At 45.2% G+C, this 22,983-nt stretch overlaps 1 protein-coding gene across 33 annotated transcripts in view; it reads left to right on the forward strand.

Moving 5' to 3' along the window:
* The window catches only part of MAP3K13 (mitogen-activated protein kinase kinase kinase 13), a 64,906-nt gene that overhangs the window by 11,196 nt on the left and 30,727 nt on the right, over positions 1-22,983 (forward strand). For 18 of the 33 annotated variants that reach the window (XM_046898783.1, XM_046898782.1, XM_046898790.1 and 15 more), the window contains one exon: positions 11,471-11,613. The gene's annotated coding sequence lies outside the window, so the exon portion shown is untranslated. Of the gene's footprint in view, positions 1-3,878; positions 5,974-6,252; positions 6,409-7,360; positions 7,486-9,627; positions 9,696-11,470; positions 11,614-14,615; positions 21,131-22,983 lie in introns of those variants that run through there. The other 15 variants (XM_046898789.1, XM_040706155.2, XM_040706157.2 and 12 more) reach the window with 11 other exon arrangements.

Genomic DNA, 22,983 nt, shown 5'->3' on the forward strand with positions numbered 1-22,983 from the left:
AATTTTTGAGGGAGCTCTTGTGCCCAGCGGGGGCTAAAGCTGTGAAGGGAGGCTGCATAAACCCTTACATAGTCCATTGCTGCTACTGATGCTGTCTGCAGGGCACTGGTTATTCCCTTCAGCCAAGGGGAGCCATCCTAGCCATCACTAGAGATCATTTTTCGAGATCTTAAGGATTTCATGTTATAAACTGAAACTGTAGTAGACACAACTCATTTATGGTACCAGTAGTGTAACAGCCCGAGACTAACACCAAGTTTCCCAGTGGAAGATCCATCAGACTCATCCCCACGTTGAATTTATAGCTGCTGTCAACGTTGGGGCAGTGAATTTGACAGCTTGGTTGGTAGATGTACACGGACTTTTTTGGATGCTTCATTTGCTGTGTTGGGAACAGTTTTGCTTCAGCGGGGTGTGAAGTATTGCTGCTGGGGATCTGATAGCCTTCACTTAATGGTGAAGTGGGCTGCTCTGTCAATATCTGCCTGAGACCTGATGCTCTTAGAGCTGATTTACACAGCCACTGCTCCTTGATTAGCTTGTTATGAACAACACTTTAGGGCTCCCTGATCTGGGATCTCACTGTGCCGGTCTGCAGCCTGCTTTAGAGCATCCGGACTGGCAGCCACAGTGCGTCTGCCTTCTATTAAGTTCTGCTATGAAGAAAAGCCATTTTGATTAGCAGAGCACATTGTGCTGTCATTTAGTTTGGTAGCTTTAGTAGCTGAAGTATCACACAGAATTGTTGCAGTGTTTTTCCCAGCTTCCCGAGTATAACAATTCTATTCTTATGGTATATATTTTTCCTATGTTTACATGTTGAGTGGATGTATTGAACAATGTTGGTTTGCATTATGGTAACGATGAGCTACATAAGTGTGGGAGAGGTGCAGCATTCACGTTGTTGTAGATTTGCCAGCTAGTATTATTTGTCTGCATGTTGTCTTATCAAATAAGAAGATATTGTTGCTCCAGAACATTTGCACTTGCCATCTTGAAATATGATTACACTTCTATTAAACTAACGTGTTTACTCAACACTACTGAGTAAAGGAGAAGTTTAGTGTTGTTGATAAGGTGCTTGGTTTATTTAACATCTGAGTCTGTCTCCATTCCCTGGTACATGAGCACTGCAGTACGCCTTGTGTCGAGATAACTGTGCTGGGAGAGGTGCTCAAGTCTTCTGCTCACATATGTGTTCCCACACTTCAGTTTTCCTTGAAATCTAAATGCTGTCTTTGGGTTGATGGATCCTTTTAATCTCAGGCAGAAAGGAGCTCTGGTTTTATCTCTTAAATTAAGCAACGTTGATAAAAGCAGCCAGGTTATGCCGGAGTCAATGTGATGGTAATAAATTCCTTCCGCTCTTTCTTCAGCCACGGTGAAAATGGAAAGGGCTAAATTTACTGCTGTTCTTCAGGCCTCTTTGTACAGTGCAGGAGAAAATTTAGCCATTTTGACCTTCCTCTGACATGTGTAGTCAGTGGAGATGAGAGCAGAGAAAGCCTTTATCAAAATAAATGAAGTGGATGCTGGGCTTTCTGACACTATTACTAATGCACTCCTGTGTGCTGCAGTTAAAGTGGAAGCCTGCGAGGCCAAGTGCAGGCAGTCTCAGCTGCTGTTTCATACAGCAGCACATCACTTGGTTTCAGGCTGTTTCTGTTTTTAAAGCTCTCTGTCCCAGAGGTTCTATGGTAGTGGCTGTGAATGAGATGCATGCTCGCTGATGCAAAGGGTACACAAGCTTGTTGCACTGTGTGCGCCAACTGCAAGGAAGGTGGCGAGAGCTCCCAGTTGCAAACCCTTCCCTGGGTTTTTTATGCTGACCTGGTCTTTACTGCAGCAAGGACAGTGAATTTGTTGTTTCAGTGGTGTCTTTGTAGAGGAGGTGATGAGGTGACAGCTCAAGGTGCAGGGGGGTTCCTGCTGCTGGCAGGGGTGTGGGGAACTGCTGTCAGCAGCCCTCATGGGGCTCAGTGATTATAGCAGTCCCTGTATTTGCCCTGTCTGGTACTGATCTCAGCCTTCAGCCATTTCCAGCATCAGGATGGCCAAGTGACCACTGCAAAATGAGCTGATGTTGAGCTCCTTGCTTGTCAGTGGGGACGTATTGTACTCTGAGAACCTGAACAGCATAACTGAGCGGTGAGCTCAAATCAAGGTGGGTTCTTTCAGGTGCAGACTCTGGGCAATTGAAACCAGCCTGAGAGAAGAGTTGCAAAACCTAGCCCATGTGCTTAAAGGAAAGGCTCGGCCTGTGCACTTTTCCTACAGGAGGTAGCAATACACGTACCTAACAAGCTGTCTCTTGCAGTTAAATATTGGCAATGTACGGGAAGTAGCATCTGAAAAAACGCAGGTGATTTGCTTTCTTACAGCGCATAAAAGACAACTTCATTTTGTTGATCAGTACCAGAAATGACAAAGCTGTGCAGTAGAATTAGGATATATGCCACAAAGGTTTTTGTTTTGATTTGCTCTGAAAAGAGCTCGTATCCTCAGTGGTGCGCATGCTGTGGTTTGCAAACTGCTCTGCTATGGGTGAGGTGAACCCAATGCTACAAAACACTTTGTGCCCATAGGAAAAATAGAAGTGCAGTGACAGTGGTGTTGGGCGTTGGATGATAGAAAGTTAAGGTCTACTTACATATCCATCTCTATGGCTTATTGGGACTTCTCAGGAAGAATGCTGTCACACAAACATCATCATGCATAGCCATGAACAGAACTTTCTCAATTTTGTTCGTGCTGGAGTATTTCTATGCAAAAAGAAAGTGTATGTATGTAGCAGTGAATGCATGGCTATAGACACGTCTGGTAAAACTGGGTGATTATATTAAACTATGAACTGAAGGGAACATTAGAATGGTTGCCTGAGGCTCCAGTGTGACTTTTTAGTGCTCTGGATGGTTAATATGGAATAGCTGCACTGCTAGGACAGAGGAGCCCAGAATAATTTTCCTTGTCCTAGTTAAGTCAAGAACTATTAGAGTAGTGGAAATAAGGTTTCAGAAAGAGAAGGAAAAGGGGTGAGGGAAGCGTCAGCTCTCACTCTTACTAGTTAGGGAGAAAAGAACACAACAGCAGCAGAAGTCAGAACTGCAAGAGGTGTGAGGAGCAGTTACCGGTGAAAACAGAAGTTAGACTAATGATGCCAAAGCATGTGAGTGGATTAGGAATTACTGTCCCTCTTTCTGGTGCTTAAAAGAGCAAACTGTGTGTGAACGTGCAGTAGGGCAGGGAGGGCAGATGGATGTGCTCTTCTGACCTGTGTGTTTGTTGGGGAAGGGTTCTGCTCAGTTCCTGACTGCTGGCTGTTGTGGTTTAACCCAGCAGGTGGCTCAGCACCACGCCATTGTTCCCTCATTCCTCCCTTCCCAGTAGGATGGGGGAGAGAATACAAAAACTCACAGTAGAACTCATGGGTTGAGATAAAACTAAGACAGAAAAGGAAGAGAATAGTAATTATGACATGTATGCATATGAATGTATATAAAAGTGATGCACAAGCAATGGCTCGCCGCCCCCTGCCTGATGCCCAGTTAGCCCCTGAGCAGCAGAAGAGTGAGAGATGAACTCTCATCCTCCTCAAAACTCCTGCTTGATGTCATATGGTATGGAATATCCCTTTGGCCAGCTTAAGTCAGCTGTCTTAATTCTGCTTGTTCCCTCCCAGCTCCTGGGGCCCTTTGCTGCAGAGGGCCTGGGCTCTATACACTGCTGCTTAGCAGCAGCTACAAACATCGGTGTGGCAGCAACATTGCTTTTCTCCTAGACCCAAAGCATAGCATCATACCAGGTACTCTGAAGAAAACAATTCCATTCGATCTGTAACTAAGGTGCTGATCACTCAGGGTCATTCCTCTCCCATCCAGTACCAGCATAGCACATGGCTTCCACAGAAGACCTACAGTGGTGATGTTTCCTCAGTGCCGGGAGTAGAAAAGGGGCAGCAGCTGAGAAACGCAAGTAAATAACCCCAACTGCCTAGTGATACTGAACTGCTTGAGAAGTGATGGCAAGTACGTTTCAATGCAACTTTTTCACCTCCTTTTCCTAAGGCATGCTTTTTCCTGTACTGTTTCTGTAATACCTCCCAGTGATGCATGCAGGGAGGAACCTGATCAACTTGTTACTTACACAGAGGAGGAAAGAAGACAAGCCCAGAGGGGGAGGCAGAAGTGAGCATTAAACATTCTTCATGGCTGCCTCTTTTAATGATCTGAAGAAAACTGTCGCTTGTGTCATCTGATGTGATCTTCACAAAGCCCAAGGTAGAAAAGTCATACCTGTATTAGATGCTTAGTGTCTGCAGTCGAAGTCTTACATTGTGCCTTTATCTTGATTACCTTTGTTACCTTGGGCACTTGACGGGGAAGAAAGCCACGTTGTTCTGATTGCTTCATGTTTCCAAGATACTTTTTTTTTGAGGGGAAAGATTTCCTGTGCTTTGTTCGACCTCTGAAGCAGAATTTGGTCTTTCTGGGAATTGTGTGAGAGCAAGTGATTGCCTGGAGCAAGAGAATACATTCTGAAACTGCAGTAGCAAAGACCTTGATCTCAAAGGCCACCTGCTACTGCTCTCCTTCTCTTCAGCCTTAAAGTTCACCAGGTTACAAACTCGGCTTGTCATCTTTCTATACAATGGGTAGCAGTTCTGCAGAAGATGAACAGAATGGTTTCTCAAGGATTACTTCCTGCTTATATCCCAGCTAGCAGTCTCCTCCTGTGGAAACCTTGGTGTAGTCTTCAGAAGACATACTGAGTTGTCTTTTGGCTGCCTTTCTGGATTCTCCCTTTACTGCTTAGTCTTTTGGGGGCCAGTCAGTAAATCCTTGTCAACACATAGCTTTTGACCTTCAGGTTTGCAACCCAGCTAACACAGATACTTGGTAGGAGCTGAATATTCAATAACAAACCTTCAACTGTTTCGTCCACAAATTGTTATATATCGATCAACTTATGCAAAGGGTTTTCTTATAAAAAGCTAAACAAACTACTGGGCATTATTGATTGAAGAAAATGGGGAAAATATGTGATATTCTTTATTGATGTGGCTGAGCTTTGCACTTGTTAAGCAATGCTCTGCGTATGTATTTTCTGTTCATGGTTGATGTTTATTTTATTTGCTGAGATCAGTCAGAAATACCTCGATAGCATGCTAGGATTGTGTTTCTGGAGTGAACTCTGTTGGTGAAAGGGAAATCCTAACCAGCATCACTGTGCACAGGTCTGCAGGTGCTTTGGTGATGTTCCCTTATGTGATACTGTCTTAGTTCTGAATGTGAGGCACAAAGGGCAGAGCACCTTCTCAGTCATTTTGCTTTTAAGTAGTTCTGGTAGTTGAGTAGAGCTGTTCTAAAATGTTTTCTTCTCTTTCAACTTATTCTCTTCACCTTAAACACAAACACAAGAATCCCATGGACGTTTCAAGACTATGGCTCTTTCAAGACTATCTAGGGTCAGCGATTGCAGGGAATGCAAGGTGCAGTCATTTTTTGTGTTTTGTTCTGTCTGCTGTTTGGCACAAGAGAGACTCCCCTGGCCCCCAAGTGCTGCCAACAATTACAGACACTTACCAGTCCCCAGCGGGAATAACTGTTTTCAGCCAATATTTACAGCCTGCTCTGTGCTGGAAGAATGGAGCTACTGCTGCTACTGTAAGTTGGAGATGTAGGGAGGCTTCCTTTTGGCTCTTCAGTAAGAAATAAGGTGTAAAATACAGCTCTGATAGCGGCTGTTAGCTTTATTAATTGCCCAAGAAGTGCTGCAGAAGATGTTGCATAGCTGCAGGCTTCCCCAGCTCCAACTAATCAGTGTATCTGTGCTTTCTTCTGGGACTGAATGCTGATCTGTGAGTAACCGTGGTCGCCTTGAGCTTGGTGTGGAAGGATCCTCCATACAGCTGTACATCACAAAGCACGACTGAGGCCAAGGCTCCAGGAGGTGTTTTGTGAACTGGTTGGTGAGGTGCTTCCTTGGGATATGTCCCTTCTTCCCTTCTGCAGCCTCTGTGTGAAGGCAGGGTCATAAACCAACGTTTGATGAGATACAGGAAAACCCTTTAATTTGCTGAGTGCCTTTTATCTTATTTTAAGAGTTTCTCAAAAGAAAATAGCATGATTGTCTCACGGGACGTTGCAATTACAGTATAATCATATAGTAATGTGTCGATGTGAAGATTTATTGTTTCCTGTCCCTTGAACAGCATGGCATACCAGTGTTTTGTTGTTATCCATATCTTTTTAGCATCAGGTCTGGCCGCCTCTTCCACATGCCTACAAAGGTTGCTGGTTGCTGTTCTATTGGAAGAAGAGTCATCAGCTTTTGGGAAGCTGGAAGTTCAAAGCAGCCAACAGTGAGAGTTGAGATTCTGCTCTCAGCAGTAGTGTGTTCCTACCTGAGGTGTGTGTGGAAGACCTTAGATGCTGTCTTGGCCTTGCAAGCTTACTACCAGCAGCTAATTGCAGTTAAAAAGAGGCTTCTGATGTGGGTGTGCTCACAGCACTTAATTTTCTCTGTAGGTTAATTGTGGTTTTGCTATGGGTTTCTGTTCCTTCAGTTTTTTTTTCAATACCACAGGAGAGAAAAAATCTACTGGTCGAGCCTGCTTCTGAAATGCATGGTCACTATCTAAAATGTCCTCCTAGTCTTCAGAAGAGTGCAAAATAAGAGGGTACTAGTGTGTGTGCTTTGGAATCCATTCATACTTTTAAAAGGGAAAATGTATGTACTCTTTACTGACCTGCACTCATTGTATGGAGGATTTCCAAAGGCTGGACAGCTTTCAATAGATTTGGTAGCATTTGTAGTTTATTACTTTCTAGCTTGCCAACAGTAAGAAGAGTTAGTTGAGGTGAGAAAGATATAAACAAGGAAGGGAATGAGCTCCTCTCTGACAACAGAGGGGAGAGAAAGCAGATGATGATATGGTTATGGTCTGGGAGAGGTGAAAGCTAGAAAAGGAAGGAAAGTGGAGGTGGAGGTCTCCATAGCGGTCAGGGAATGCATTCGTTTCTTCTTTGGATAAGCGATTTTAGTCACAAGAAATGCTAATCCACAACTTTTCTCCCTTCATAGATTTATTTTATCAGTCTAAGCCTATTCCTTAGGATAGGAGTAACTTGAGGAAATAATGGGGAAGGGCTGATCCTTACTGGCCTCAGTTGTTCACACCTTGATGTGTTTAGCAGTCTCATTACATCAAGGTGATGCAGTTGGGTAGGAGCACCTTACTCCTCAATCTAGATAATACAGTGCTGCAGCATGTTACCTACTGACACTGTAAGCTGTGTTGAGTGACTGGGTTTCTATAAGGAGCAGTCAGGTATTTTTGATGTCTTGGATCTTACTGCAGACTGCTCTGTGGCCTGAAACCTGACAATGGTTGTTTATTGGGCACGCCAGAAGGGAAGATAACTTGCAGAAGAGAGGATTGTTCCGAAGCCTAATCAGAGACTTTTACAAGAACCAGGCGATGTCGTAAGTGCTTAATCTTCCCAGCAGAAGCAGTCTATTTCTTTGATTTACCTTTTTTAGCTTGAAATGGTGCTGCGTGGATGCTAAAAGCCCATGCTCCTAAAATAGAGTAGAATAAGCACTTACAGTGATGACTGTTTCAGGAGAGGAGAGGGAGAAGGTAACAATGTATAGCTAACACATATCAGGCACATTGCTTAATGTATCCAGAGACCTCAGACACCATCAGTAGAAATGTGGCAGAGGAACCCAGAGGGAACTATTTCTAATGAACCAGACTGTATGTTAGTGTTGCACTGGGTGTAGATGTGGGATCTGCAGAAGTGAGGGTGCTTCCAGCCAACTGAACTATGAAGAGCCTGCTCACGGATGCTCAGGAAGTGTGAGGCAGGTCCAGGCCTCCATTGGCTTGCCTGCAGCTGTTCTCCTGTATGATTGGCACATCTCTCAGGGCAGCTCTCCTTATGTGCTCACAGTGCAGCTGCCTGTGCAGAAGGGTTGGTACAAAGGTCTGCTGCCTCCAAAATAGGTGAATTCTTCCAATATCAACATCGATTTGAATGATGTTATCCTAGCTTTTACACTAATGAGTGTTGTACAGAAGTTGCTTGCTGTTTTCCCACAGTACCTAAATTGCCAGCATACGTTGCAGCCCAATCTGGCTTGCTCAGCATCCCCACACCTCCCCAGGTCATTGCTATCTGTACCTTGGCCTATTCCCAGCTGGCAACACGCTCATAGAGCCTCTGAGGTTCCACTACTGCTGATGTGCTGGGGGCACATCTTGTAAATGAAACATAAAGTGTGTGCAGCCATTTGTAGGCAAGTGGCTTCCAGCAGGTGTGACCCCACAAAGCATGTGGGCCAACGATGTACCTGGAGAAGTGCATCTGTTCTCCCTGTGCGAAGGTACAGGGCTGCTTTGGCGGCACCTCCTGGCTTTGGCTTCACCCAGTGAATGTATGGAGTGAGTAAAGCACTGTGAGCTCTGTTCATACATCAGAGGCTAAACTAGGCTAGGTGTTTATTAATATTGTTAATTTCAGTTGTGCCACAATGCTTTGAAAATAAGACAGTGGACAGAGTAGTAGGCAGTAATCACTGTTAAATAACAGGTCTGTTCACTGTGGGGTTCTGTTCGCTTAGGGGTGGCCAGCAGGGAGAGAGAGGTGATTGTCTCTCTTTATTTGGCTCTTGTGAGGCCCCATCTGCAGTACTGCATCCAGGCCTGGGGCCCCCAGTACAGGAAGGACGTGGAGCTCTTAGAGTGGGCCCAGAGGAGGGCCACTAAGATGATCAGAGGGCTGGAGCACCTCTCCTATGAGGAAAGGTTGAGGGAACTGGGCTTGTTTAGCTTGGAGAAGAGAAGGCTCCGGGGAGGCCTCAGTGCGGCCTTCCACTACTTGAAGGGAGTGTATTATCAGGGGGAACAGCTGTTTACGAGGGTGGATAGTGATAGGACAAGGGGGAATGGTTTTAAACTGAGACAGGGGAGATTTAGGTTGGATATTAGGAGGAAGTTTTTCACCCAGAGGGTGGTGAGGCACTGAACAGGTTGCCCAAGGAGGCTGTGGATGCCCCATCCCTGCAGGCGTTCAAGGCCAGGCTGGATGTGGCTCTGGGCAGCCTGGTCTGCTGGTTGGTGACCCTGCACATAGCAGGGGGTTGGAACTGGATGGTCACTGTGGTCCTTTTCAACGCAGGCCATTCTGTGATTCTATTGGTTGGTAACTGAGAGAGGCAGCTGCTGCTGGTGTGCGGATTCAGCCAAGATGAATTAGGAATGAGTATGTAACTTGGTGTCACTGTTCAATTAAGCAGGGCTGGCCCTGGCTATGGTTTCTTTGAGCAGGGGTTTTAGTTTCTCTTCCTTCTCTGGATGGCACTGTGGGCAGCGGTGTATGGGAGCCCTGGTTCTTGCTGGAGGAACCTGCTGCAGCAGAAGGGTAACACAAATTCAACGTTTTCCTTATGCTGTGCTCTTTGCCATGCAAATGTAATGTTTAACATTTGAAAACCTGCTGATAAGCTGTTATCAGCCAACGGTTAAAACAACAAACCCTCCCACCTTGCTGAGCTGGGATAGGATCTTCCCAGGGCTTCAAGGCCTGGGTAGTTAAAGACCAGCAGTAATCCGGGACCAGCAGCCAGGCTGGGACAAAGGTGACTGAAGAAGTCAGCTGCTGGCTTTGTGCTGTTCGTTCATCTTCCCTGTAAGTATACATTCTGTTCAAAATCTTCTATTTTGAACTAGATGCCATCACGGGAGTGCAAAGCCATGCTACAGCAGCGAGCAGCGTCTCTGACAGATCTTAAACCGGATGCAGGGAATGCAATCCGAGCTGTGCTGAATACAATGCAACAGTCACAGCTCTGCTTTCACCACTCGTAGGGGAATTTCAAAGCAAATAGTGTTCTGTTTGTTCAGTTCTTTAAATAAAATGCATCTGTAGGGGATCATGTTTGAATCCAGATACTCAGCATTCTGCTGCTATTTTGTTGGGATGGGAAGTAACAGGTTGAAAGAAATCCTTGCCTGATATGAAAGGGGAAAAGAAATCTAATCCCCAGGTGTGTTCTGTAATTGTTTCCAGATCATACGATTCTCTTTGTTGCATATGAGTGGTTTTGTATTTGCTTTATTCATGTTATTGATTGATTGATTTATTACCAAGAGTATTGGCGTACAGACACAGAATCTTCCAGGTTGAACCTGGAAGGCAATATGTTAAAAGCAGAGTGCTGTAAAGGCTGTAGTAAATCCCCATGCAGGAGGAGCAGCACTCACCTGGTGGCAGAAGTCCTCAGGCCCCCACAGCCTTCTCCTCGTTGTGCTGACAATTCCTACTTCTACTGGCAGTTACAAACTGATGTTTTAAGTCTCAGATGGACATTTTTGTGTGAAATTCAGCAGCATATTCCAGTGGCACTCTGCCAGCTCCAGGCATCGTCACACTCATGTCTTTTAAGAATATCTCTTCGTTACAATGTGCCGTTTTAACTGTAATGTAATCAAATGCAATCTTTTCCTATTTCACGTGGTTTGATTCTCAGTTATGTATTACTGTTTCATCTGTGGTACCTATCTACTTGCAATCTGTTTTTCCTTAAGCAGGAAGACACATCTTTCTGTGCATGTGTGTATATATGTGTATGTGTGCACATGAATGTACGTGTACCATTCCTTTCCTTAAAACTGTGGTTAAAATCTGTGACAGCTGGCTTTTGGGGCCACTGATTTAGTGGAACCATGAGTGAGTTCCTTACAAATTATGGCAAACGTCTATGTTTTCATGTATAAATAGGTCTGCGGGCAGAGGCAATCTGTTTTAAGACCAATTAGTTCAGTCTTTGCCTTGTTTGGCAGTTTCAAGGTCTTAATTATTTCTAATTTTATGAAGAGCTGAGCTAAGCCCTGTTGTCCTTTAGATTTTTGTGGGGTGGGAAGAATATGCAGCAGGCTGAGGACTGGAAGTCCCAGTTTCTTTGCTTGCGTGGTTGTGATGGAAAGATGGATAATGGTACAATGAGCTGTGTGTATGGTGGAGGACTGTAACAGCTTGTGCTTTTCCTAGAATTTCCTTAAAAATAGGGAAACAACTTGAAAAATCACATGAGAAAAATCATTAATAGATTATCTTAAAGTGTGTTATTTTAAAATCCAATCCAGAATGAGATGTATGCATTTAACATGGAAAGCTGCGAGCTCTATTGTGGGAGCTGCTTTCTTAATTTAGATTAACACTGTAACATAGAAGAACTATAGAGCATGCTAAGGAAGGATGTGCTGAATGTGATGAGGTCTTTCTGCTTCCAGCTTCTATCCTTTTTGAAAGCGCATGCTTGATTTTGGCACTTCTCTGCTGCATTTAAATGTACCATGTAGCATCGAGATGTGCTAACAGGATGTTTTGGATGGGTATTATGAGCATTTAATTAAACAGATTTTTGTTCAATAGGATTCTGAGTTTCTTTATTTTCTTTCTAGAGAGAAGAATTCGGTGCTGGACTCTCTTGAGCATTACCTGTGGTGCAGCTTCAGGGAGCAGCTTGGTTTACCTGACTTGAAGAGTCACATGTGCAGCAAGCCAAGGGGACATGGGCTTTCAGTGCACCTGGAAAAATGATCAGGTACCCATAGCTGTCTGTGCTTTAACTGTAGCAATGAGTCAGAAACTTGAGCAGGCGCGAAACAATAAAGCCCTCACTCCTGCAGCTACTCATAAATTTTAGATGTGCTTTGCTTTTCAAAGGTGGGGATGAGGTAAGCTTACCATCTTACGTGATAGTATGTCCACAGTCGTGTCGCTGCTAACCTCACTCTCCTGCAGTAGCTTAGTTGCAGGACATCTAATGGGTTCCGGTTCAGATGCAGTCTGTAGTGAACAGGAGGGAACAAGCAGACACACCGACGAAATTCCATAAAATATGGAGAGTAATGATTCACTTTAGAATTGAGAAGCAGGCTATAGGCTAAATAATGCTAGAACAAGATGCTTATAGCCATTTGTTCGTTTTCTAGCAACTGTTTGTTGTTTCTAAAGTTATGTCAAATGTTTATAGTAGTATCAAACTTGAATGCTGGAGGTAACTGCTGTGCCATGGGCACTCAGATTTGCTGGCTCTCACTGCTGATGTTGTGTCTGATGTCTGTTGCCATAGGTAGTGCAGAGCTTGCGAGTCTCCCTTGCTGTCTGATCCTGCCCTTTGGCAAGTACCAGCTGCAATCAGAGGCCTTCTTTACTGTTGTGTTTTGTTTGTATTAAAAGAAGGTATCTAACGTTTCAAATTAGGTGCAGAGCTGTATGTGAGAACTGTGAGAAGGAGCAGATTGTAAAGTAATACTATAATCTTTTGGGAATTAAGCTCAGAGGAATATTGTTTTTTAAAAAAGCTCCTGTTTTCTTTCCAGATACTAGCTGAGAAATCATTCCTACCTTTAACTGTAAAATCATTGTAGTTTTCTTCAGGTTGTGAATGGATATATGCATTAGGCAAGAAACCTTTTCAATGTCAAGGAGACTGAAAATGGCTTTATTCTATACATTTTATTATAGACCATTGATACAGGAAAAAACTAGAGATATGTGAGTTTTAGGAGGTAGCTGAGCCACCCATGTGAAGGACTGCAGGAGCAGGAAAGGTGGAGATAAACTGGGATTCACTTTTTAATATGAAAGCTCTCAACTTGTTCTGTGAGCGATAATGGGTGCTACAGAGGCAAAGCATTTGTGTGTTCAGTCTCTATCACGCTATGGTTTATAATTAAGGTGAAGTATTTTACTAAAGAAAGACATTCTCCCTTGATTTAAGTTTTATTTCGTCTCAATGCAAGCAATTAGTTGCATAAACTACCCTGCCCTTACATCTTCACCAACAATTCATCAGTTTCTTCATCAGCACTGTCTTTTTATTGATCTCATTTTCTTCAGTTAATAGAAAAGGTACTCTGGATTGGCATGTAATATGCACAGCAGTGGTGTCCTAGTGGAATAGAGGTGCCTTAAGGACAAAAAGTGCCTCTTTATGGAAGAGTGTGAAAAAGAGTAAATCAAAAATAGTGGGGGAGAAAGTCAACCAGACGTGCTCTAATCATGTAGTTTCTTGTTGGTATTTTTTTTTCTCCGGACACTGTTAGATTCTATATGAAAAGGATGCAGGTGTTTGCTGCAAACCTTGCCTCGCTGCTAAGTTGGATGCTGGGGTCTGAGCAGGCTTACATCCCTCATCTTGAAGGGGACGTGTAGCCACTGTTTTTACTCTGCTTGTGAAGTACTACAGGTTTTATATGCTGCCATGACAGAATTGTTCTGGAATGTCCTCAGGTTAATGCTTTGGCTACCATGGTTTTGAACATGACTGTCATTCTGTCTCTCGTAGGCATCACTTGTGTTTACAAACATGGTAATTATTTTCTATGGATAGGTAAAATCCCGCGAGTGCAAAGCTGATGGTTTGATTTAGTTGAATATTGGGACATTGCCTAACTTTTATGTGCCCCTTTGAGGGATGTTTTATTTTTGGCTGTCCCTTAGAGGCAGCTCTATGACTTAATGGAGAAAGCAAGTCTTTGGTATGCCATGCAGCGCCTCCTGAGAGTGTCCTGCTTTAGGGTGGTACTTGTTATCTGTGCTGTCCAGCATCACTCTTGAAAGCAAGAGTCAAAACCACCATTGCTGACAAGTATGACGCTCAGTCTAACTATCCTGAACCAAAAATCTGTTGAACCCGACTTCCAATGTTTAAGGTGTTATCACTCTTTGTTAAGTGAGTAATTCTGTGTTGTGATTCCTCAGACCAACCAAGGGGATCCTGGGGTCTGCGTTCAGCAGCAGCAGAACAGAAGAAATGCCACAGGAAAGAGGAGAAGGAAAAAGAGCAGTGAGCTGTAAGGAAAAAAGCTACCGAGAGCTTCATGGTGCTAGTCTGGGAGGAGGATGATGAGTAGGTTTTATGTGTCTTAAGAGTATTTACATGGGGCTGATCAGCGGTTCTCAAAGGAACTTTATCACAAAGCTACAGAGAACTGTTAATACCAAAAATAGTGCCTCATTCTAGCAGGCTCCAACTTACAAATGCTTGAATTCAGCTTTCTTAATGGGCTTTTGACATTTTTTTGTATTTTTTTGCTGTAAGTCTGAGTAATATTCCTCCAAGAGGTTGTATAACAGCAGCAAGGCTGGAAAGATTTAATTCAGCAAGACCTCATGCTGCAAAAGATCAGATTAATTTTTTAGCTTCTGGTCTTGCTGCAGAGCTTTCAGTATCTCGTTGTCTTCATAGGAAGAGAGTCCTGCAGAGTTCCAGAAGATCATCCTGACCTTTTGGCTCAATGCATCGTCTGCATTGCTGAGCAATTCTTGTGAGGCATTCACTTATTTACCATCTAACACAGGATGCAGTGAGGCTTCCCTGGGCTAGGGCTGTAGTCACCATTTACAAAGCTACTTTCAGTGGCTTAAGTAAACTTCTGTTATTTGCAGTCTGAGTGCATTACTCCTCCTCCATACCACAGAGGTGAAGATAAGGGTTGTTTTTTTTTGAGTGCGTTTGTTTTTTCTTTCTTTGCAGAAACCATTACTGTATGGAAGGATCTTAATCATCTCTCAGTCTTCTCTTTTTCCTTTGCTCAGATGGAGCAACCTCAGGCAGCCCACTCAGCCATTAGATGCCCTCGTCAGCTCTGCTCTCCTGGTGGTTCTGCGGTAGATGCTGTTTCTTGGCAAGCCTCACCCAAAAATGGGCTTTACTATAGACTTTACCGAAACTGAACAGTCTGGTTACTTCCATTCTCTTGAATTTGTGCTCCTGTCACTGGATAAAGTTGCCTCGCTTGTGACAACTTGATATTTATAATTTGCACTCATTCAGTGATCCTATCTATATCCCCAAATCCTTCTCTACAGAACATCTGCTCAGCAGTTGTTGGTAATATTTGTGCAAGTGAATTTTACCCTCTGAACAGAACATCCTATATTGTTTCATTATTTCCTCAGCAGTTTCCTATTTATGCGCTGACAGATCAGTGCCTTTTACTGGGAATAATGTAGGTGATAGGACTCTGTTTTCCACACCATGTTAGTATACAGCCTGTGTTCTCAGGTCCCACGAGCCCAGCAGCACTCTGCAGCTCCCAGCCTGGGAGGGGGAGGGTGGCTGTAGCTTAGCCAGCTTTAAAAGCATCCCTTATGGCCGATAATTGTACATTCTTATTACTTTTGCAGCATTTCTCACTGCTGGCAATTCTGTTAGTGTTAATTATTGTTATGGAAGACTTCATTTTGGAGCGATCTCTGGGAGAATCGCTATTTCATGGCTGTTTCCCCATACAAATGGATCTGCTTTTCTCGTGGGTCCTCTGCTAGGGATTTCTGCAAATGACCTCCAAGGGGAAAAATAAGTAGAAAATGAACACATTTCCTTCCCTTTAATTGTGTTTTTGGTTAGGCATTAAAGATGGGGGTGACTTTCTCAAAGCACTGCGTGTCTGAGTTTGTAGCCATCTCCAGCTCTCTGCTTTCAATCACGAACAGACCTGAAGGCCTCACTGCAGCTCAGATTGCAGTTATTCTCAGCTGCGTTTGCAGGAAGGAGTTCTCAGCTGGAATCTCCTCAGTTCTCAGATTTTAAAAGGCCGGAGATCTTCTGCTGGTTTACATACGATTTCTGTTGCCCACCCCACCACTGAAGTTCAGGGCATTCAGAAGAGGAATGTTTGCCTGCAGGGTTGGAGGGAATCGAGCATTTTGTACATTTCAGAGCTTGACAGTAAGGCATCCCTTTAGATATCCTATCCATGCAAATACTTAGGCTTTCAGCAGAGTGGCTTTATAAGCAGCCTTGTATACATGTAGTTATGAAATTAGCCTGAGTTACTTCAGTCTCTTCTAACTTTCTGCTTTCGCCACGGTGAGTGTTTGGCATTTGCTTTAGTTTTTCTACTTCCCTGTGGGCCAACAGAGATGGGACACTGGGATGAATGGGCATTGCTCTGGTGTAGCACAGCCATCCCTTACATGCAGAGATTGATTTTTAAGTATTATTATTTTTTCCTACGGTTGATGTCAAGTTAATGAGGCCCACAAGCAGCAAGTTTGTTATATTTTAATATTGGCCTAATATTGTTGTTTTCAGTCTTCTGCGTTTCCAATAGTTTTCCAGTTTATTCAAATTGAAGGTCGCTGAATTGGAGTGCTTGATAAATGAGTATCTTAAGACCAGGCCCAAATTAATGTGATGTGTCAACTTTAAAGTGCTATGCCTAGCAGATTCTGTATAGCATTCCTCTTAGTTACTAATTAACAAGTTACTACTTGTTAAGTACTTTTAGCTTTTCTTTTGCACCCATTTCCACTGGCTTTGCCTGCTGTGTCTCCTAGTGACCTATTCTGTTACTCAGATATCCTTTCTAGCTGTGAATTTGTCACTACAACTTGTGTGCTCCCACATGAACTTTGTTTTTATAGTAGCTTATATCCTTGTCAAACACTGTACATTTTTTTTCCCTTCTGTGTTTGCTTTATTATTGAACTAAACATAGGGTCGTGTCTGGGCATCTGATACTTCATAAGGAGTCCCCTGCTTTTGCCAGTGCTTGTGCCTGAATGAGACATGGGGAAATTCTAACACTGGTCCACCTGTAGTTAGTTACACACCACGTGTGCAACAGAGGAGCTAATGTGTGTTATTGAAGCATGTAACTGATTGCAGCCCTCCTGTTTTCTAATGCTGTTTTTTGGCTACCAGCATGATCTTGTAAGCAGCCATTGCTTTTAGGCCAATGGTTGCTGTTCATACCGAGTGAAGGTACTTATCTTGGATTCAGTTCAGGACCTTTGCATTTGGATTGCAAGTTGTAACCTGGGCTGTTGAGACAAGGACACAATTCAGTGTTGGTACGCTGCATGGGCACCATGGAAAAGAGAATCTGAAGTTGCATGTGCAAGTGCTTTTCCTCTATCAGAGCCATCCTGGGGTTTTGTTCCCACTTACTTTCCCTGCTGGGTGTTTTTTAAACGTCACTGCAATTAACCCTCGGAAACCTCTGAAAATTATTTTCTGTTCTGTTTTTTGCCTGTGAGTTTTTAGTTCTGTGGCAATATTCTTCCTTTTCTACTACTTCTTGAGCGTGGCACTGTGCTCCCCTTCTCAATCCTGACTTTATCCCATTTCATCTTAGGGCAAGGAAGCAATTGTCATTTTTGTTTCTGTCCTACAAGTGCACAGAAATCTATAAGCTCATTTCTGTACCATGGTGGCAAGCCTGTAAAGCAGAATTTTGTGCTCTGGGGACAAGGAAAGCAGGATCCGAGTGTCCAGGTGGTGAGAAGACATGGCAAACAGACATCCCTTGGAGGAGATGTCATTGCCTTCACAGCACTGCTTCTTCTTTTGTATCCTACTGCTTGACCTGCAGCTGTTGTATTGTCTGGGTGGAAACCTCATGATGTATTTTCTGTGAATTCTAGCTCATAAAAAATAGGTTTTCATTCATTAGATCTCCTCAGCAGAAGCTAATGTGTGCTTTCTTTGATCTTAAAAGTAGGTAATGAGAGATTTGCATTAATTTTCATTTTCTCTGGTCAGCTTTATAAAGCTCCATTCAAAAACTGAAGTCCTGAATCAAAGCTTAAGTGATTGTGGCTGCCACTGTATTTGGAGCCCACTGATACGTTCATATCATAACTGCCCTTTGGTTGGACTGATTGCATTCGGCTCCTGGGTGGTGCTGAGAGGTGAGGGTGTGCAGGGGGCTCTGTGCTTTACCTTCTGGCTGTGCCACCCTGGCCATCTGCTGATCCCCTGGTTCCCTGTCAAAGACAGTTAAACAAAAAACCAACAAATAACTCTACTGTCTTACCGCATGCAAACAACCCATATCCTCATGTAAGTGCATTTTATGTAAGTACTCTCTGCGTGTGTGGCTCTTTGAGCCTTCAGGAAGGCTGTTCTCCTTCCATTGACGTTAGTACCAGGGTTGTAAGGGAGCACAGTCTTTGTTTTCCAAACTCAGATGTGCTTTGTTGTTGCACCCATCCCTAGTTGATTTTGGGATGTTACCCGGTTTTCATAGAAAAGGATGGGAATGCCTCAGACATCCTCTCAAAATGTGCCCAACAGGGTAAATGTCGGGACATTCAGTTTTGGCTTGGTTTCTTCCTACTGGCTGGGAGCAGAGACAGTGGAAATATGGAAATCCTGGCTGTTAATAATCTGGAAGCTACAGATTGTTGAGAAACAGTTTTCATCACACTGATGAGTTCTGTTACCCCTCCCCCAAGATCATGGAATCATAGAACAGTTTGGGTAGGAAGGGGCCTTATGGCCTGCCCAGTCCCAACCCCTGCCATGGGTTGGCTGCCCCCCAGCAGCTCAGGCTGCCCAGGGCCCCATCCAGCCTGGCCTGAGCACCTCCAGGGATGGAGCACCCACAGTTCTATGGACAGCCTATGCCAAATGGTGTAATTGAATAGTGTGCAGCTGAGGTTTTTCTTCAGACCTTAATTCCTGGCTGTGCTCGTCTCTCTACTCCTTTCCTCCTATCTCAGAGATGCAAAGCCAAGGCTGAGCTTGGCTCTGGGCGGAGAGAACGCAAGTACTGAGGGACATGGTTTAGTGGGAAGTACTGATGATAGGTGGATGATTGGACTGGATGAGCTTGGAGCTCTTTTCCAACCTTAGCCATTCTATGATTCTATAATTCTATGATAAGTGAACTGCTGCAGCTCGTGGTGCCTCCACCAGGACACTGCCACCCGCTCAGGCCTCCAGCATGGCGCAGTGCCCTTGCATCTGCCGTGCAGAACTGAGGACGTGTGTTGGCATGGCCGTGGGATGGGATGAAGATGGCGGTGGGCTGCTGTGTGAATGGAGCCCTGCTGTGCCCTCTGCTCCCTGCACATGGCTGCACGTCTTCAACTCGGTGTGCTTGGAGTTGTGCTTCTGAGCGTTTCTGACATTGGGCGCTTGTCTGCCTGCTGTGCGAATGTTTGGGGAGAGCTGAATGCGTGATTCTGTCCGTGCTCCTATTTTGATTTTGTTGGTGCCTTTGCATCACTTATCAAACACAAGCCTCCTATTGTTCTCCCTGCAGCTTCCTTCCAGTGCATGCTTATATTTCATTATCTTAATAATAATACCCAGGGTTTGAGATCCTAAAAAAAACAACAACAACAAAAAAAACCCCCACAAACCAACCCGAGAGATAACAAACTCCTTTTCTGATTACTAAATGCACTTGATTCATAGAACAGATGGCTGCTATTCGATACGCTGCCGTCACCGAGCCGCGCGCAGGGGCAGCAGCTCGGCTCGGAGGCAGCGGAGGATGTCCTCGCTCGCTCCTTCCCCGGCATGGCAGCACTGATGCCATTTTCCCCCCAGCCCCGGCGATGCACAGCCTGCTGCCCGCATCCCCTCCCCGCCTTGCTGGCGTGGGGCTGCTGGGCTCGTGCTGCCCGGATCTGGCAGGCAGGAGGTGGCCGGCGGTGCCCGCGCGGATTGGCTGCCCCCTGCTCCCCAGCCAGCTCCGCCGAATCTCCAAACAGCCCCATTTCCATCCATTCATGAATCCGTGACGTCAGCACGCTTCTGTGCTCCTTTGCAGCAGGCTGCAGGATTGTGTGGGTGGAATTTCCTTTTATTTTGCAACACTTCCTTTTTTTTTTTTCTTTTTTTCCTTTCCTTTTTTTTTTTTTTTTTGCCTTCCATCTCTTTAAAAGCAGAAAATGGAGCGTCACATCGGCAGCCTTCATCCTTGTAAGTATTTGAGGAAAATGTCTCTTTTGAAGTGTGTGTGTGCCTGTGTCTGGGTTTGATGGGCAGCGCTCCCGTTTCGCCATTTATCTGGGAAGGACAGATGGATGTTGCATTTGTGATGTGATGGGGCTGAGAAATGATGCTGAGGGCAGGGATGGGGAAATGGGAAACCCGAATTCATCCATCCCCGCGTTACAGACCCGGAGCTGCCCTGTCCTTTCGCCTGTCTGAGAGACATTTTTCAGCTACAATTCTGCACGTTATCTTCTTGTGCCCCCCTTTTAAAGGGGAAGCAGGGAGAAGCAATAGGGAATGGATACGTGTGGAAGATGCAGGGGATGTCATTAGTGTTACTAGAAATGGCAATTGTGGGGGGTTTTTTTGTTTTGTTTCCTTTTTTTTTCCCCTTCCAGGCAATTGTGATGCTTTCCCGTGTGGACTAATGAAATGCTTCTTCTGTTGTGTCACAGTAGTGAATAATTTAAATGCGTTTTTGAAGAGATGTCTTTTTCTCTTGAGCAGCCTGTTAGGAATTTTCCCTTTATTACAGCAAGCAGCAGCTTGTGCCATCTGCGTGGCACCAGGAGCTCTCCCCAATAGACCAGGAGCTGGGAGCAGCATTTGGGTTAAGGATCAGTTCACGGGGGCAAGATTTGTCATATTCTTGCTCACCTGGATGGGGCATGATGTCATGGTTTCTCCCAATGAAATGAGTGGAGCTGTTCTGAAATGTTATTTTTGGAGCCTGGGAGGAGATGTCTGTGCTGCAATATCTTAATCATACCGAGCCAGATAGCTGCGTTCGGTAAATGAAAAATGGGCTATTTTAGGTTGATCTGGGGGTAGATGACATCAGGTCTGCATGTTTGGATAGATGGATTTTATCAATAGGCAGTCTGTTTCAACGGGAGAAACGGCAAGAACTCGTGAGTGCTGATTTTGAGGGAGAATACATAGAAATGTTTGAGAATTGAGAAGGGAAATGGGAGAGATGGAGCAGGTCTGGCTGCAGGTGTGGCCCTTCTCTCAGCGCCTACTGTGCGGTCACAGACAGGTATCCTGCAACTAAAGTTGTTAGTGGAGGGCAAGTTTGTGTTACTGTCCTTTTTGCTGTGTGGCTTTTTATTTCCAGGGCTGCGACCCTTGGAAGCTCCATTTCTATAGCGCGCTGCTGCTGTGGAACTCAAACACGCGACGTTTTGGTGGAGCAGGTTGCTCCTGCTCTTACACCAGTTTTGTTCCTGGGCCCTCTGGGTCTTTGTAAGCCGGAGCAGTGCTGTCACTCAGAGCTGTCTTTGTCCCCTGCTGCCTGATGGTTGCATCTATGGCCGGGATTCACTGTGACCCCCACGCCTGCAATTAGCCAACAGCTCCCAGCGCAGCGCATCTGGTGAGCATGCTCTGCTGTACGGTGTTAATGGGGGCACGTTTTCTTCCCACTGCTTTTTTAACCTTCCTCTTTTGTATTCCATGCTGAGGAGTTGGGAAGTGCCTTATTGCTGATGGATCAGCAAATTGAGTCATGATTTGTTTGAGGATCTCTTCGTAGGTAAGCAGTTTCACAAGTGATAGTTATTAAAATACAGCGCTGCTCTGAGCGGACAGGATAAAGGTTTTGCTCTATTTCCTGCTGTGTTCTTTTTTTAATGGCTGTGAGCAAATATGAGAAGGTGTCTGAGCCTGGAGTTGTTTGGAATCGGTGCCTCTTTGGGGCTTCCTGCAGTTCAGTTGTGGGAATAGTCATCACATTTTTCAAAATGGGAGGATCTTAAAAGCTTTTAATATATCTACATATACGTATAAAAATAAAAGAGGGGAACAGGTCTTACATCAGCCATATGGACAGATTGATGGTGCAGGTTCTGCCGCCCTGCTGTGCAGGACAGGGTGGGCCAGGCAGTGCCCACAGCTCTATGTGCACCGAGCGGCTCTGCTGAGCTCCCACGTGAAGTCCCAGCTGCTGAGGGCTGTTTCTGCACATCACTGAATGAAAGTGAATATATTGAGGCAAATGCTACCTCTGTGTTTGCAGAAAGGAGGCAGGGGTCGGACAATTCAGCAAGGCCTGGCCTGCTTAGGACACTTCTTTTCTCTCCTTATGCCCTGTGCAGGGGCTGGAGCTCCTGAAGGATGCTCTTGCTGTGACGCTTCAGCAAATCGCTTTTGCTTCTTGCAGGGGAGAAGGGGTGGTTAGTAAATATTTCACTGAAACCATGCACTGCTTTGGATTGGATAGCAAACTGGCTGCTATGGTGAGGTGGGCTGGAAGCAGAAACACTGTGTGCTTGCTGCCACCCCTGTGAAATACTCATTTTGACCTCCGTGCTCTTCCCCTGTTTCCAACCTCAACCAGAACGTTGCGTGCTGGAGTGGGCTCAAAAGCACCTGTGACAATTGGGAGCGGGCTGGGGTCAAGAAGGGATTTTTCTGTGGAAAGTATATGGTTCTGTAATCATCTGTCAAACCTGTGATATTGTCCCTGCTGTTTATAGTGCAGGGTGAGGGGTGCTGTGAGGAAAGAAAGGTGACACAGACCCCTGTGGGGTATGGAGGGAAGCTGGGCTTCCTCCAGCAGTGGGACTGTGGAGTGCAGGTCTTGGGGTGGAGGTTTCCTTTGCTCCTGGGATGCTTGTCCTTTCCTGTCCCCAGCCCGTTGCTTTACAGCCTTCAGGTCTTGTGAAGGACACCGAAAGCAGCAACAAAGATGCACAGCTGGGAGCTTAGCCCTGGAATGTGGAACACCTGACCTCTGTCCTCATGACCTGAGAAGATCCCCTTCCTTTGTCAGAGCTACCTAGCAGGGTGAGCAAGGGGCTGGCATTGCCTTGGAAGGTCCCTGCAGGATGCCAGGTGGCACGCAGGGCCTGTACACTCTCCTCTGTGGTTCTGCAGCCCATGACATTGTGCATTGTGTGTGCTGCCCTGATCGTGTTACCATCACAGACAGCTCTTGTGGCCGAAGAGTAGGATCACACCTCTTGGGTGCTGCTCCAGCCCATACACTGTGTCGATAAGATGGGCTTAACAGAGGCTCCTGAGCAGGCCATTGTGCTCGCTGCTCTATTGAGGAGTAATCCTCTTTGCCTGTGGAAGTGCCGTGGTGCTCACTAAGCACAGCGCAGTGCTGCTGCTTCCCCTGGGAGCTGCCTGCTCCTCCAGGTGTGCTGCTCTCCCCATCAGGTGCCACCACTTGTAGTGGTGATGGATGGCCAAAGCTCTGCACGTGCCCCAGTGTTTGTTTTG

This window comes from Gallus gallus, chromosome 9 (assembly GCF_016699485.2).
Source record: "Gallus gallus isolate bGalGal1 chromosome 9, bGalGal1.mat.broiler.GRCg7b, whole genome shotgun sequence".
Classification (NCBI taxonomy): Eukaryota; Metazoa; Chordata; class Aves; order Galliformes; family Phasianidae; genus Gallus; species Gallus gallus.